This window comes from Meriones unguiculatus, chromosome 11, assembly GCF_030254825.1.
Source record: "Meriones unguiculatus strain TT.TT164.6M chromosome 11, Bangor_MerUng_6.1, whole genome shotgun sequence".
NCBI lineage: Eukaryota > Metazoa > Chordata > Mammalia > Rodentia > Muridae > Meriones > Meriones unguiculatus.
In genome coordinates, this window is record NC_083359.1 from 20175418 (window position 1) to 20188800 (window position 13383).

Genomic DNA, 13383 nt, shown 5'->3' on the forward strand with positions numbered 1-13383 from the left:
CCACGCGAGAACGCGTGCCAAAGCCGGCCGGCCTCGGGAGCGCGCACCCGCCCGTTTGACGACGGCCCGCCTTCCTTCCTCCTGCCCAATCAACAACCACTTCCTGCCTCTCTTTTGCCCAATTACCACACTCCACGAAGAATAGCCCTAGGGGGCGTATGGGAAGAAGCGTCGAGCGATGGCCATATCTACCAATAGAGTCTCAGACTTTACGCAAAGGGGCGGGACCTGACGTTTGTTATAGCCACTCAGGAGCAAGGGGCGGACGCGGGGCTGGGCTTCGTGCGGTGGGGCTTGCTCGCGCGGCGGCGGTAGCCGAGGCCTTTTAGTTCTGCGGCACGTGACGGTCGGGCCGCCTCCGCCGCTGTCTCCACTGCAGCGCGGGGTCGGGTGTGCGAGTGGGAGAAGGTGCGGGAGCCGCCAGTGGTCCCCGGGAGGCTCGAGGTGAGACGGGGGAGCGTGTGCGGGAGGTCTCGGGCCCGGGACGAACCCCGGGGGGGGCCCTGGGAGAGCGCCGCCGCGGCGGAGGGGTCGGGCGTGGCCGGAGTCTCGACGGCCGAGGGGTCGGGCGGGCTTTCGAGCGGCGCAGGCCCGTGTGACGCTCAGGGCCGTGAGGGGAACGGCCGGGGTGGCGGGGCTGGCCCGGGCAGCACGGCCGGGGTCGGGAGGCGTGGCAGGTGTCCCGGGGCTGGCTTCCCGTGACCTCCGGGAGAGCTCACCGCTTCCCACGGCTCCGCGTCGAGAGCTTTCCCTAGGCCCGGCCTCGGCCCGCCCGAGGGCTCTGGTACAGGTGTGGGGTGAGACTCGGGCCTAGCAGGTAGCCCGAGGAGCGGGGAAAGGTGAAGTGAATCGAGAAAGAAGCGTTACAGTTCCAGTATTGGAAGATAACAGGCCCGAAGCGAAGAACCGCACCGGAGCACCCCGACGAAGGAGTAGAATGTACTAGAACGTGTAGCGCTTGGGAAACTTGAGGCTTCACTGTGAGAGCACCTGCCTGTTCGGTGCTTGATAGTAATCCAGTGGGGCTAGTCGCCGGACCGCAGGACAACTAAACGAAAGTTCAGCTCAGAGAGTGGAGGAAACTGAGGCCTAGAAGTTTGAGTAGACTGGCCCAAGGTCATGCAGGTAGTTTAAATGGTCACTTTGGGATTGTAACCGAGGGCTGGCCGGTTTTGGTGCCTTAGTTAAGGTTAAAAGCCCCGGTTCAAACACCTAATCTGCTGGGTTTTTTTTTTGTTTTTTGTTTTTTTTTCCTTTGGTGGAGGGGGGATGGAATTTCTACTTCAGTGCTCAGTAGTCCCCAGTCTTGGATAGAATGCCCGAAGGCCTTGTATTAAATTAAGAGGTATGGGGATGGGAAGTTGGATGTACAGTGAAGGCTCAGTGGGTAGTAATTGCAGTGTATTTTTTTCTGTAGTCCAAATGCCTCGATCCATTACACCGACATACTAGTTATTGGGTTAAGTTCTGTGTGCCAGGACCTGGAGACACATTCATGACACTTTGTTTATTAACTGTTGGTCATGACACTAGTGATTGCTGGTGGTGTGAAGTTAAACTGAGCTGAATATTAAAAACTCGAGGACAAAGGTGAGCTACAGTAATTGCTTTACCCTGAGGAAATGGAAGATCCTGCCATTTTTTTGTTGTTTTGGTTTTTGTTTAAAACAATTGGCCCTATTGCTTTTTCCTTTTAAAAAAGCGGGAAATTGGGTTATCTTAAAAGTTCGTTCTGTATTTTCCAACAATGTTTGAGAGGGTACGAATAGAATCGATTCCCATGTTGCACTTGTGCTGTAATTAAGCTTACAGGCTAGACAGGGTGCCAGGTTAGCCAGGCCCTAATGAACTGTGTATTGAAGTGAACCATCCACAATATGAGTTAACCAGTCTGTCTGTCAAACGAATGTCAGCTTCCCTTCTCCACCTTGCTATCTTAACAGTGCAGTGTAGTGCTTTATCTTTCAAGGACCACAAGGCAAGTGCATCTTGACAGAGTTGCAGCTCTGACAGTCAACACCGTTGCATCCTTGTCCTGCAGAGGTCACTTGCCCTGCGAGAGTGTTTTAAGGGAGTAGAGAGGCAGTTGGTAAGCATGGCTATATCCAACATGTCAGCTTTGCTTCATATCCCTTTAAAATGGGAATGAGTCTCCTCCCTGCTTCACCTTTGAGGGGGGCAGATACCGTGAAACTGCTTTGGAAAGTGTAAGGAGCTGGCTAAGTAGAACTGGCAGCTCATAAAAAGTCCTAAGAAATAATTAAAGTGCCAGAGATAGCTGCAGTCTGTATAGCTTACTGTAAAACTCATTAGGAAAGTACTTATTAAATGCTTATTAAATTCTCTCAAGTGCTAGGTGAGAATTAAAAATCTTAGGTTTATTTATTTTTATTTTACATATCTGTGTACCGTGTTTGTGCCTGGTGCCTGAGGAGGACAGAAGAGGACAGAATCTCCTGGAACTGGATTTATAGATGGTTGTGAGCTAGCATTGTTGGTGCTGGGTATCAAACCTGCATCCTCTGGAGGAGCAGCCAGTGCTCTTGACCACGGAACTATGTCTTAAGCCTCAAGATTTTTTCTTTTCTTCTCTATCCATCCCTCCCTCCCTCCTTCTGAATCAAGAAAATTTTATATTGGGTTGCTCATGTCTTTTTTTAAAAACTCTCTTTAAGATTAATTTTTTTATGTGTTTGTTGGTGTGAGTGTATGCAGTATATTCATGGGTGCCATAGAGGCCAGAAGAGGACATGCATGATATTCTCGAGCTGGAGTTACAGACACTTGTGAGCTGCCCAACTGGGAACTGAACTCTTAACAAACCACAGAGCCATCCCTCCATCCTGGGTATTCACATCTTAAAGTGAATTAATAGGGGGGAAAAAGACTTTTTAGCTGGGCGCGGTGGCCCACGCCTTTCGTCCCATCACCCAGGAAGCAGAGGCAGGCAGATCCTCTGTGAGATAGAGTCCAGGACAGCAAATGGTACACAGAGAAACCCTGTCTCAAAAAAATTACTTATGTTTCTGTCAATGAAAAAAAAAAAATCTAAGAGAATGAGATGCTATAGCTCTTGCCTAGCAAGCTTTGAGACCCAGGACTGCATTCCTGGGTCCAAATGGAGCACATGGACCAAAAAAACCCAAGACTGATATGTGCATTGCTGTTTTGCTTGCATGCGTTACAGACATCTGTGAGCTGCCATGTGGGTGCTGGGAATTGAACCTGGGTCCTGTGGAAGAGCAGTCAGTGCTGAGCCACCTGCCTCTGCCTCACAGGCGTGTGCCACAGTGCCTGGTTCATAAGCAGTTTCTAAGATGTAGAAGTTAGGATTGGTTTGGAGAAGAAACCCAGGCCTGAGATTAGCAGTTGCCCCATATTATTAAGTAGCTAACCAGGGATTATGATTTGAATATGTGTTTATAAACATATTTCTTTCTGTACTCTTGGGCAAAATATAGAAAATGGTGATGGTAGAGTCCCTTGGGGTTTATATGTAGGTATTATTAGGCCACCTAAGGTATTCCCTTCTAACACCCAAAATTTTTGAAAAGACTATGCCAAATGAGGGCAGAGGAGATAGCTCAGATGTTGAAATGTCTGCCCTGTTATGCCTGCCCTGCTGTGTAGGCATTCAGACCTGTGTTCAGGTTGTCAGCATCCAGTGCTGGTGGCTGGAGACAAGTGGGACCCTGGAGCTCATTGGCCAGGTAGCCAAGTGTGGGCTTTTGGTTCTTTTAAGAGACCAGGTGTCAAGGACCTATGCATTTTTCACATATGCCTGCTTGTAGACTCAGACTCACACCAACAGTTTGGTGAAATGAATGGAATGAATGCATAGCTTACATAGAAGTCACATTTCAAAAAATTCTATGCTCTTTTTAAAATTACTTATTTTTTTTAGAATAAAAAAGAATATTAGGTCATATTTGCTATTCCTGTAATATTCATAAATGAAAGAAATTAGAGTTGAAGTTTCTTTTTGTTTGATTTTGAAACAGGATCATTCCGTATAGCCTTGGCTGGCCCGGAATCATAATTTAGACCAAACTTCCCTCAAATTGCGATCATTCTGCTTTTGTCTCTCTGTCTGCAGCACCATGTCCTGCTTGAATTTGTTTGTTTTTAAAGTCTTACAAGAATTAAAGTCATTGGGGTTTGGAGAGGTGACTCAGTGGGTAACAGCACTGGCTGCTCTTTCAGATGACCAGTTCCCAGCGCTGGTATGGTACCTCACAACAATCTGTAACTCAGAATTTGAGGCCCTCTTCTAGTCTCCATGGCACCAGGCACATACATGGTACATAGGCGGACATGTGGACATACACTCATACGTATGAAATAAACGTATCTGTTTAAAGTATAGTTATTGGACAGTAGTTGTTTATACAGGAAGAAGAAGGGCTGGATGTATGTGAGCTGACCAAGGCCACACAGAAACTGGAGAAACCAGAACAGTTTTTTTCTGACAGGACAGGTTTACTGTTCTCCAGCATTGAGCTGTCTTGATAATAAGGAATTGAAGTTTGAAAATTGGGAACCTGAAGCTGAGTGTTGAGGACTTTTATCCAGCACTCAGGAGACTCTGGTTTTGATCACAGCTCTGCAAAATAATAAAATCTGAAGTTTCTGCTTCTAGGATTTAAGATAACTTAACCTTATAAAAGCTGAGTGGATTGCAGTGAAATGTGAATGTGTTAGGTGGGTGGTCTTGAAGATGCCTTTGGCTCTGAAAATTAGGCCCTTCTGCTTTGTCTTCGGTCAGTTAAGCTTGCCTGAGTCTTCATGTTGCAAATAGTGTATTTTCTTGGCTTTGTGTTTGTTCTTGTTTTGTGTTTGATTGCAGTTGGATGATCATTTGATTACTGGAGAGTAAATCTAGGTTGTTCATATGCTAGAGAAAGGCTCCACCATTGATACCTACCCCTAAACTTTTCGAGGGTATGTGTATGCACGTGTTCATATATGGGTGGCCACGTATGTGTGTGCATTGAGGCTAGCAGACCACCTTAAGGAGCAGTCCACCTTGTTTAAGATAGGGCTGTCATTGGCTTCAGGTTTGCTATTAAATTAAGGCTAAATGGCTAGTGATTCCAGGAATACACCTGTCTCTTCCTAGCCCTTCAAACCCTTCTAAATTGATTGAGAAAGACTACATTTCAACAAGCTTACATTTCTTCCTTTTAAATTTAAATTGGGGCTGGAGAGGACCTGAGTTCTGCACCCAGCAACCATACAGTGGCTTGTAGCCATCATTCCAGGGAATCTGACACCACCTGACTTTCACAGGCTCTAGACATGCACATTGTATAAAGACATGTATGTATGTATGCAGACATTCATAAAAATAAAGTTGAAGCTTTACTATTGTTTGTATAGCTGTGCATGGTGGGTAGCTGTGGCGCACATGTCACACATGTATGTGTCTAGGTCAGAGTATAGTTTGCATGAGTTCTTTCTATTATGTGGCTTCCAGAGAATGAACTCAGATTGTCAGTCCTATCTTGCCAGCTTATTGTTTTCTTTTTCTCTTTTAGCCAGTCTTGCTATGAATCCCTGGATGGCCTGGAATTTGCTAGCCTTGAGCTCATGGTGGTCTACAGCCACTGCTTCCAAGTACAGAGTCATCTTCAGTGATTCAGTAATCATTTTTTAAAGTATCTATAAAGTTTTGAAGTAATTATGTACTTAAAAGAACTGGCAAAAGTAAACCAGATACTGTGGTACATGTATTTAATCCTAACCCCTGACAGTGGAGGCAGGGATGTCATTAAGTATGAAAAGTATAAGTATAGGAGCAAAATAATTTTAAGTATAGGAGCAAAATAATTTTGTATTGACATCCCCTTGAGCCTTGCAAATCCAGGGAATACTTGTTAGAATGGCTTTAGAGATCTGCTGACTGTTTTCGACATTGGGCACTGAACCCAGGGCTTGTAGCATGCCAGGCGAGTACCGTTGAGCTCTAACTAATTGTCTCGTGCTGCTTGCTTTTTTTTTTTTTTTTAACCTTATTGCTTGGAAGTAATTCCATGTGTAAAGATGGTTATTGCCAAGCCTGATACCCTGTGTTCAGTTCCCAAGTCCCACATGGTGGAAAGAGAACAGACCCTAGAAAGTTCTCTTCTGAACCCCACCCACAATAAATAAATGTTAAAAAAACAAAGCCTTATTTTTTCTTTCTTTCTTTGATGGGTCTCTTATGCCTGTCTCAGAACTTACTATGTAGGTCAATCTAGCCTCAACTCATAGCCTGCCTCTGCCTCCTGAATTCTGGAATTGAAAGATGTGCTGCTACTCTCTTTTGCTTTGTTCTTAAGTTCCTTGTCATAGATTCTTTTCTGACTATTTTAGAAACTCTAGGAAACAACATGTGTGCTGTCTGCTTAGACTGTAGATGTAAAGATAATGAAAAAACATGAATGAATGAATGAATGAATGAATGAATGAATGATTAAATGATTGATTTGGCCTGGCGGTGGCAATTGCAAACCTTTGATCCTAGTACTTTGGGAGGCAGAGTCATGTGGATCTCGGTGAGTTCAAGGCCAGCCTGGTCTACTGAGTTCCAGGACAGCCATGATTGCACAGTGAAACCCTATCTTGAAAACAAAATACAAACAAACAAAAAAGGCTTGGTGTGAACAAAAAAAAAAAATGTGGACTTACTTTAGACATTAGGATGTATGAAAAGAGCCAGGTGGGGTGTGGTACAGGCCTTTAATCCATCACTCAGTGAGGCAGAGGCAGGTGGATTGCTGTGAGTTCAAGGCCAGCCTGGTCTACAGAATGAGTTCCAGGACAGTCAGGACTACACGAAGAAACCCTGTCTTGGGGAAAAAGAAAAAGATGTCTGAAAAGTCAGCCAGGAATGGTGATGCATATCTGTAGTCTTAGCATTTGGGAGACAGAATTGCAGGTTTGAGTCCACCCTGGACATTGCAGATCCTGTCTCAAGAAAATTTGTGTGTAAAATTCTTTGTCTTTAGGGCAGAAGTAATGTAGAGTTAACATGAAGGGTATTGGGATTCAAGAACCTCGGCTCCTGAGCCTGATTTTACAGTTGACTATTATTTTTTCTTTTGGCAAGATAGTTTTGATCTCATAGATCTCAGTTTTTCCTTAGAATAAGTGACTAGATTCTTATTCAGCCCCAGGGGAATTTTTGGGGCTTCACAGTCAGCCATCCTAGGCATGGATTTATTTATTTATTTATTTATTTATTTATTTATTTTAAATGAACAGTTACATGTTTATAGAAAAAAATGGAAAGCTGGTTAGTCTTTAATCCTTGAAAGACGTGTTCAAACACAAAGATGACCCAGGTTTTAACTCAGGTTTCCTTAGATACCTCATAGCTGTGATAGTCAGACTTCAGTTTTTCAAACAGTTGTTTTAGCCCCCCCCCCCTTTTTTTTTCTTTTTTAGGAAAACTGGTGAGGTATTTTTGTAGACTGTCCTTGGGATTTGTTTCTTCCTTCTGCAATTGCAGAAGTGGGTTTTGGGGGGAAGATCAAGGGGTTCTAGTGCCGCACTAGAACATGGTATCAAGGGTGTGTGCTATCGGTCTGACCTGTTGTTGTTGATGCTGACAGTGATCTGCTGGCTGAGGTAGTCTGCCAGTTTTCTACACAGTGAAGTTCCTGTGTCCTTCCTCTATTTCTTGATTGCTGTGACAGTGCAGCCTGAAAGTAAGGAGTAGGGCTATGCTCATACTGTACTTGAAAGGTATATACTAACTTTGTTGCTCAAACGATTCATCTTTGACCCTTGAACTTGTTCAGTAAATTGTATTCCTCTGATGTCCTTCTGTGGTTGTTTCATTGATTACTTTCTGACACTAAATATTTAGGTGTCTTTTTTTTTCCCTCCTTCCCCCCCCTCAAAGATTTATTTATTTTTACAGCATTCTGCCTGCACACCAGGAGAAGGCACTAGATCTCAGTATAGATGGTTGTGAGCCACTATGTGGTTGCTGGGAATTCAACTCAGGACATTTGGAAAAACAGCCAATGTTCTTTACCTCTGAGCCATTTTTCCAGCACTTTTTTCTCCTTTTTTAAAGACAGAGTCTCACTCTAGCTAGTCTACCTCACTTAGCTTCCTAAGTGCTGATGATACAGGCTTGTGCCATGTCTAGTTTCCATTAGCTAGCAAGCCATGTCCAGCTTCCAGGCTTGTCTTACATATCCTGTTCTCTTAGAATTGTAACTAAGATCTTTTAATTTGTCTTTTGGTGGTTACAATAGTGTAGTATCCTTCATTTTTGTGGGCCTTCTGAGTTGACAGCAAGGAAGTACGTAAGCATTCCAACTGATGTGTGTGAGTGTGTGTGTATATACATATGCAAATACATGTAACATTTTTATGTGACTCTGTAGTGAGCTAACAGTTATACTAATGTCTCTTACTCTGTTTGCATTGCCATGTGGATTCTTCCAGCCTCTACTTGCTTATCTGTAAGTTTTTATTCCAACAGAGAAAAAGTGGCTCCATCCACGATCTATGCAATTGTTCAGTTACTCTTGGCACACCTGTCAGTGTCAGAATCATTGGCCCATCTGCCATGGTGGCAAGTAGCTCTTTAAGCTAGTGTGGTACTTTAAAAGGTTCAGTTTTACTGAGCACTCTCCCTTCACCCTCAGTGAGATTGTTTCTTGGTCTGTAATAAAGCAGCTGTAGATTGTTTTGTCTGATTGTACCTGTTGTCTTTGATTAATGTTTTAGTTTGTTGTTTTTTTGTTTTGTTTTGTTTTTTTGCAATTTTTAAAGTAAATTTCTTTTTTCAAAAGATTTATTTATGGGGCTGGAGAGATGGCTCAGGTTAAGAACACTGGCTGTTCTTCCAAGGGTCCTGAGTTCAATTCCCAGCAACTACATGGTAGCTCATAACTATCTATAGTGAGCTCTGGTGCCCGCTTGTGGTGCACCAGCATGCCAGCAGAATACTGTATAATGTCTGCCTGTGCACCAGAAGAGGGCACCAGATCTCACTATAGATGGTTATGAGCCACCATGTAATTGCTGGGAATTGATTTTAGGACCTTTGGGAACAGCCAGTGTTCTTAACCTCTGAGCCATCTCTCTAGCCCTAGAGTAAATTTCTGTGTGTTGTAAGTTGAGAGGTTCTGATAAATGCATAGTGTCATGTATATTCATAATCAAAAGTATTGTTTCAATGCCTCTTAAAAATGCAGATGTGGTGGCGCATACTTTTAATTCCAGCACTCAGGGAGGCAAGAGGCAGATGAATCTCTGAGTTTAAGGCTAGCCTGGTCTACAAAGTGAGTCTAGGACAGCCAAGGCTACACAGAGAAACCCTGTCTAAAAAGTACGTATGTATGTACAAAACATACAAGCATGCATGCCCTCTCCTTCACATGATTTATTTTATGGTACAGTTTATAGTTCTTCCCCTTTCAGAATGTTAGTAATTGGGATTCTGAAGTCTGGCCTCTTGTTTAGTTAGCAACATACTCTTATATTCACCTGCATCTTCTTTGTGCTTGAGCACTTCTTTCAGTGATTTGTTATAGTAAATAAATAATGAGTGTTGGGCTATATAATGTTTATTATTAGCCCTAAGATTATCACGGCTGTATTATTTAACCTGCTATCACAAATAATAAAACACCTAATTTACCTTGGGCCGGGCAGATATTTCATCTGTGTTGACTCAACCTCACCATTCATCTCCCAGCCCCATCCAATGCCATCCACCTTAATCCTCCTCATCTGCTCTATCTTCCATCCATAATCCCATAGTACTTGTTTGTATTCTTCATTTGGGCTGGTTCCTGCCATTATTGGAGTCTTTCCTCTTGGCCCATGTGTTTTGTGTTTTTTGTTTTGTTTTTTTATCTTCACACTAACCCATCGTTCCCGTTATTTCCCGGGTCAAGACACTTAGCCATGCCTACTGCATTCTGCCCTTCCCAGGTATAGACTTCTTTTAATCAGTCAATCAGATATAATAATGACTTAGGCAGGTTTACACAACATAGATAGGTTTACTTGAGAATGTGCTCTTCAGAGCAGGGGCAAGATCTTGGGGGCCAGAAATATTTACATAGCACCAGGCCAACTCCCAACAATGATTGAACAATATTTTATTGTATGAATGAACTAGTTTATTTTTCCATTCACCTGCTGGAAATATTTTGGTAGCCTTTAGAATTTTTGGGTACAGGTCATTGACTCAGCTCAGGGCCTCTCAAAGTGCTGAGCCATGGGCTTTACCAGTGAACTATACTCCAGTTTGCTTAGTTTCTAATTGGGTTCTCTTATGTTGAAGTTCATTTATTTCTTTGTATGTTTAAATCAAGTCCATCAGATGTGTGTTTTGTAAATTTTTTTTCTCTCAGTTTGTGATTGTCCTTTATTATGTTCTTAATAGAACAAAAAGTGGGGTTTTTTTTAAAGAACCTAAATCATACACCAAGTTTCTTTAAAAGATTTATACTTTTAATTATTTATATGTTTATATGTGTTTGTATTGTTTATATGTGTTTGTAGGAGGTTATGTGCATGAGTGCATGTATCTGCAAAGGCCAGACTTGGAGTTATAGGCAGGTGTAAGGTTCTTGACATGATTGCTTGGAACTGAACTTGGGTCCTCTGGAAAAGCAGGACCCAAGCACTTTTAATCATCTCTGAATCAATGTTGAATCATCTCTGCAACATTAGAACTAATTGATTTACATTAAATGTAATTGATCAATATAGTAAATTGGGCACTTTTTCTGTTTTGTACCTGCTTGCAAAATAAAGGTCTTCATTGTAAATAAGAGAGAAAAATAGCCTCACCTTTCTTTCTGTTCTTTCTTCCCTCTCCCCCCTCTCTTTTTTTTTAAAAGAGTTTAAAAAAGTAGTTTGTGGAGCTGGGTGTGGTGTCACACACCTGTAATCCCAGCACTGTGAGTTCGAGGCCAGCCTGTCTACAAAGGGAGTCCAGGACAGCCAAGGCTACACAGAGAAAATCTGTCTCAAAAAACCAAAAGGAAAAAAGAGAAAGGTAGTTTGTGGGGCTAGAGAATGGCTCAGTGGTTAAGAGAATTTGTTACTCTTGCAGTGGACCTGGGTATTGTTCTCAGCATTCACATGGTGGTTCGCAATCACCCATAAAAACAATTCCAGGGAATTTTACTTCTGTCAGCAAAAGACTCATAAAGATAAATCTGAAAAATTGTTATTTTGTTTTGTCAGTACTTTACAAATTCACCATAAGGATCTAGGGATGGAATTCAAGTTGTCATGATTGGTATTAAGTGCCTTTTAATTTTTTTTAAATAGGGTCTGGCTATCTTAGACTATGTAGGCAGGCTGCCATCAAACTCACAATGATCCACCTGCCTTGGCTTCCACATTAAGAGCTAGAATTAAAGGCATGCTTACCATGTTTGGCAACTTTGCTTTCTTAACTATTTGTATATAAAGATACACATTTATAACTAACATATAGTTCAGTAGGGTTAAGCATATTTATACCATCATGAAATGGATCTTCAGAATCTTTTAGACTCTTCATGTTAGACTCTTCTTTGCTGCTTTTCCAGCCTTTATCCCAATTCTGTTTCCTATCTGTGTATTTAGACACTTAAGATGTCTTATGTAGGCTGGAGAGATGGCTCAGTGGTTAAGAGCACTTGTTATTCTTCCAGGATCCAGGTTTGGCTGCCAGCACCCACGTGGAGGATCACAACCATCTGTTAACTTTATCCACTTTCTGGGGGTCCAGTGTCTCTGACTGCCGAAGGCAGCAGGCACTCATACACATAAAAATAAAATAAATGTTAAAAAAATTTTTTTTTCAAGACACCTTAATGCGATGGTTCTCAGATTTCCTAATGCTGTGACCCTTTCATACAGTTCCTCATGTTGTGGTAACACTAACCACAAAATTGCTTTCCTTGATACTTCATAGCTGTAATTTTGCTACAGTTGTGAATCATAATATAAATATTTCATATGCAGTATGTCTGATATATGACTCCCACGTGAGAAGGTCGTATTATCCCCCCAAGGGGCTATGACCCCCAGGTTGAGAGCTGTTCCCTTATTGTAAGTGGTACCATCCAGTATCTGCCCTTTTGTAACAGGTTTGTTTGCTTAGCTGTTATGATAGTGATGGTAACGTGGATGTACAGATACCTCTGAAAACCTTTTAGTTATTTTGTTGTATATCCAGAAGTGAAGTTGCCGGATTGGCTGTGTGGTAGGTAGCTGCTTATTCATAGCACTGTACCCTTCTACTGTCCCACTCATGGCACAATGGAATGCTTACTAGTGTATGTTGTATCTGGAATATATTTTTAGTAAAAGCTTAATAATGGTTTGTTTTGGTTTGGTTTTCAAGACAGGGTTTCTCTGTGTAGCCTTGGCTGTCCTGGACTCATTTGGTGGACCAGGCTGGCCTCAAACTCAGAGATCCGCTTGCCTCTGCCTCCCAGAGTGCTGGGATTACAGGTCTGTGCCACTGTACCTGGCTTGTTTTTGAGCTTTGTACCATGGTGTTTTCATAACAATATCATGAGTTCTTGCAGAAATTGTGGGTTTATGTTGCAAGAAAAGAAAGCCAGTGGGTAAAAGTAATGGTGTAGCCAGAGGGAAAGGTGAACGATAGCCAGGGCTTAACAGAGGAAGAATAAGACACAAACAAGTCTATATGAGTATGGGCTTCTCAGAATTTCTGCATTTTAGTAGTTTTTTTAGTATGCGTAGAATACAGAATGGGGAGTGGATAATGACATTAGTGTGTATGAGGTAGGTGGAAAATGTCTTGACTGAAGTGAGTAAGGGTTTTTGGGAAAATGCTATGCAAAGCAGCTTGAGGGAAAGGTATGATTGCCAGCCAGAGGATGTAGTGGAAGTCAGATACAGACTTCCATGTCAGTGTTATGGGGTAAAGAATCTCATTTGGGTGTAGGGTAGCATCAGGGAGGAGAGGACAGTAAGTATCCTGATGTTGGTAATGGAGAGTGTAAGACCAGGGTTGTCTGGGTAACCACGTGAGAAAGAAAATTGTGCCCCGTTAAGGATATGTTTATGCTTATAAGTCATCTACTTGTTTTTTCCCCAGTCTCTTGGCTCTGCTATCTCAGGCCCCCCACCTACTCCCAGCTCACTTTACGTGCTCTATGGCTCAGCTTTTATTTTAGTAGAGCTGTGATCCATAGAATGAAGGCCTACCTATCACCCATGACAGGCTAGTATAATACAGTAAACTGTTACTTTGTCATTTCATTTTAATGTTTTAATCAGTAGTCACTATAAATTAGACATGAAAGCGCTTTTGGACATTATGAAATATATGAAACAGTTTGGGGTTAAGGAGATGGCTCATGGGTAAATAGGTGCTTACCACCAAGCCTAATGACCTAAGTT

At 42.5% G+C, this 13383-nt stretch overlaps 1 protein-coding gene across 2 annotated transcripts in view; it reads left to right on the forward strand.

Moving 5' to 3' along the window:
- The first annotated feature begins 262 nt into the window (after positions 1-262).
- Canx (calnexin) overlaps positions 263-13383 on the forward strand; it is a 34020-nt gene continuing 20899 nt past the window's right edge. The window contains exon 1 of one of the 2 annotated variants that reach the window (XM_021651748.2): positions 263-444. The gene's annotated coding sequence lies outside the window, so the exon portion shown is untranslated. Of the gene's footprint in view, positions 445-1109; positions 1126-13383 lie in introns of those variants that run through there. The other variant, XM_060363782.1, reaches the window with a different exon arrangement.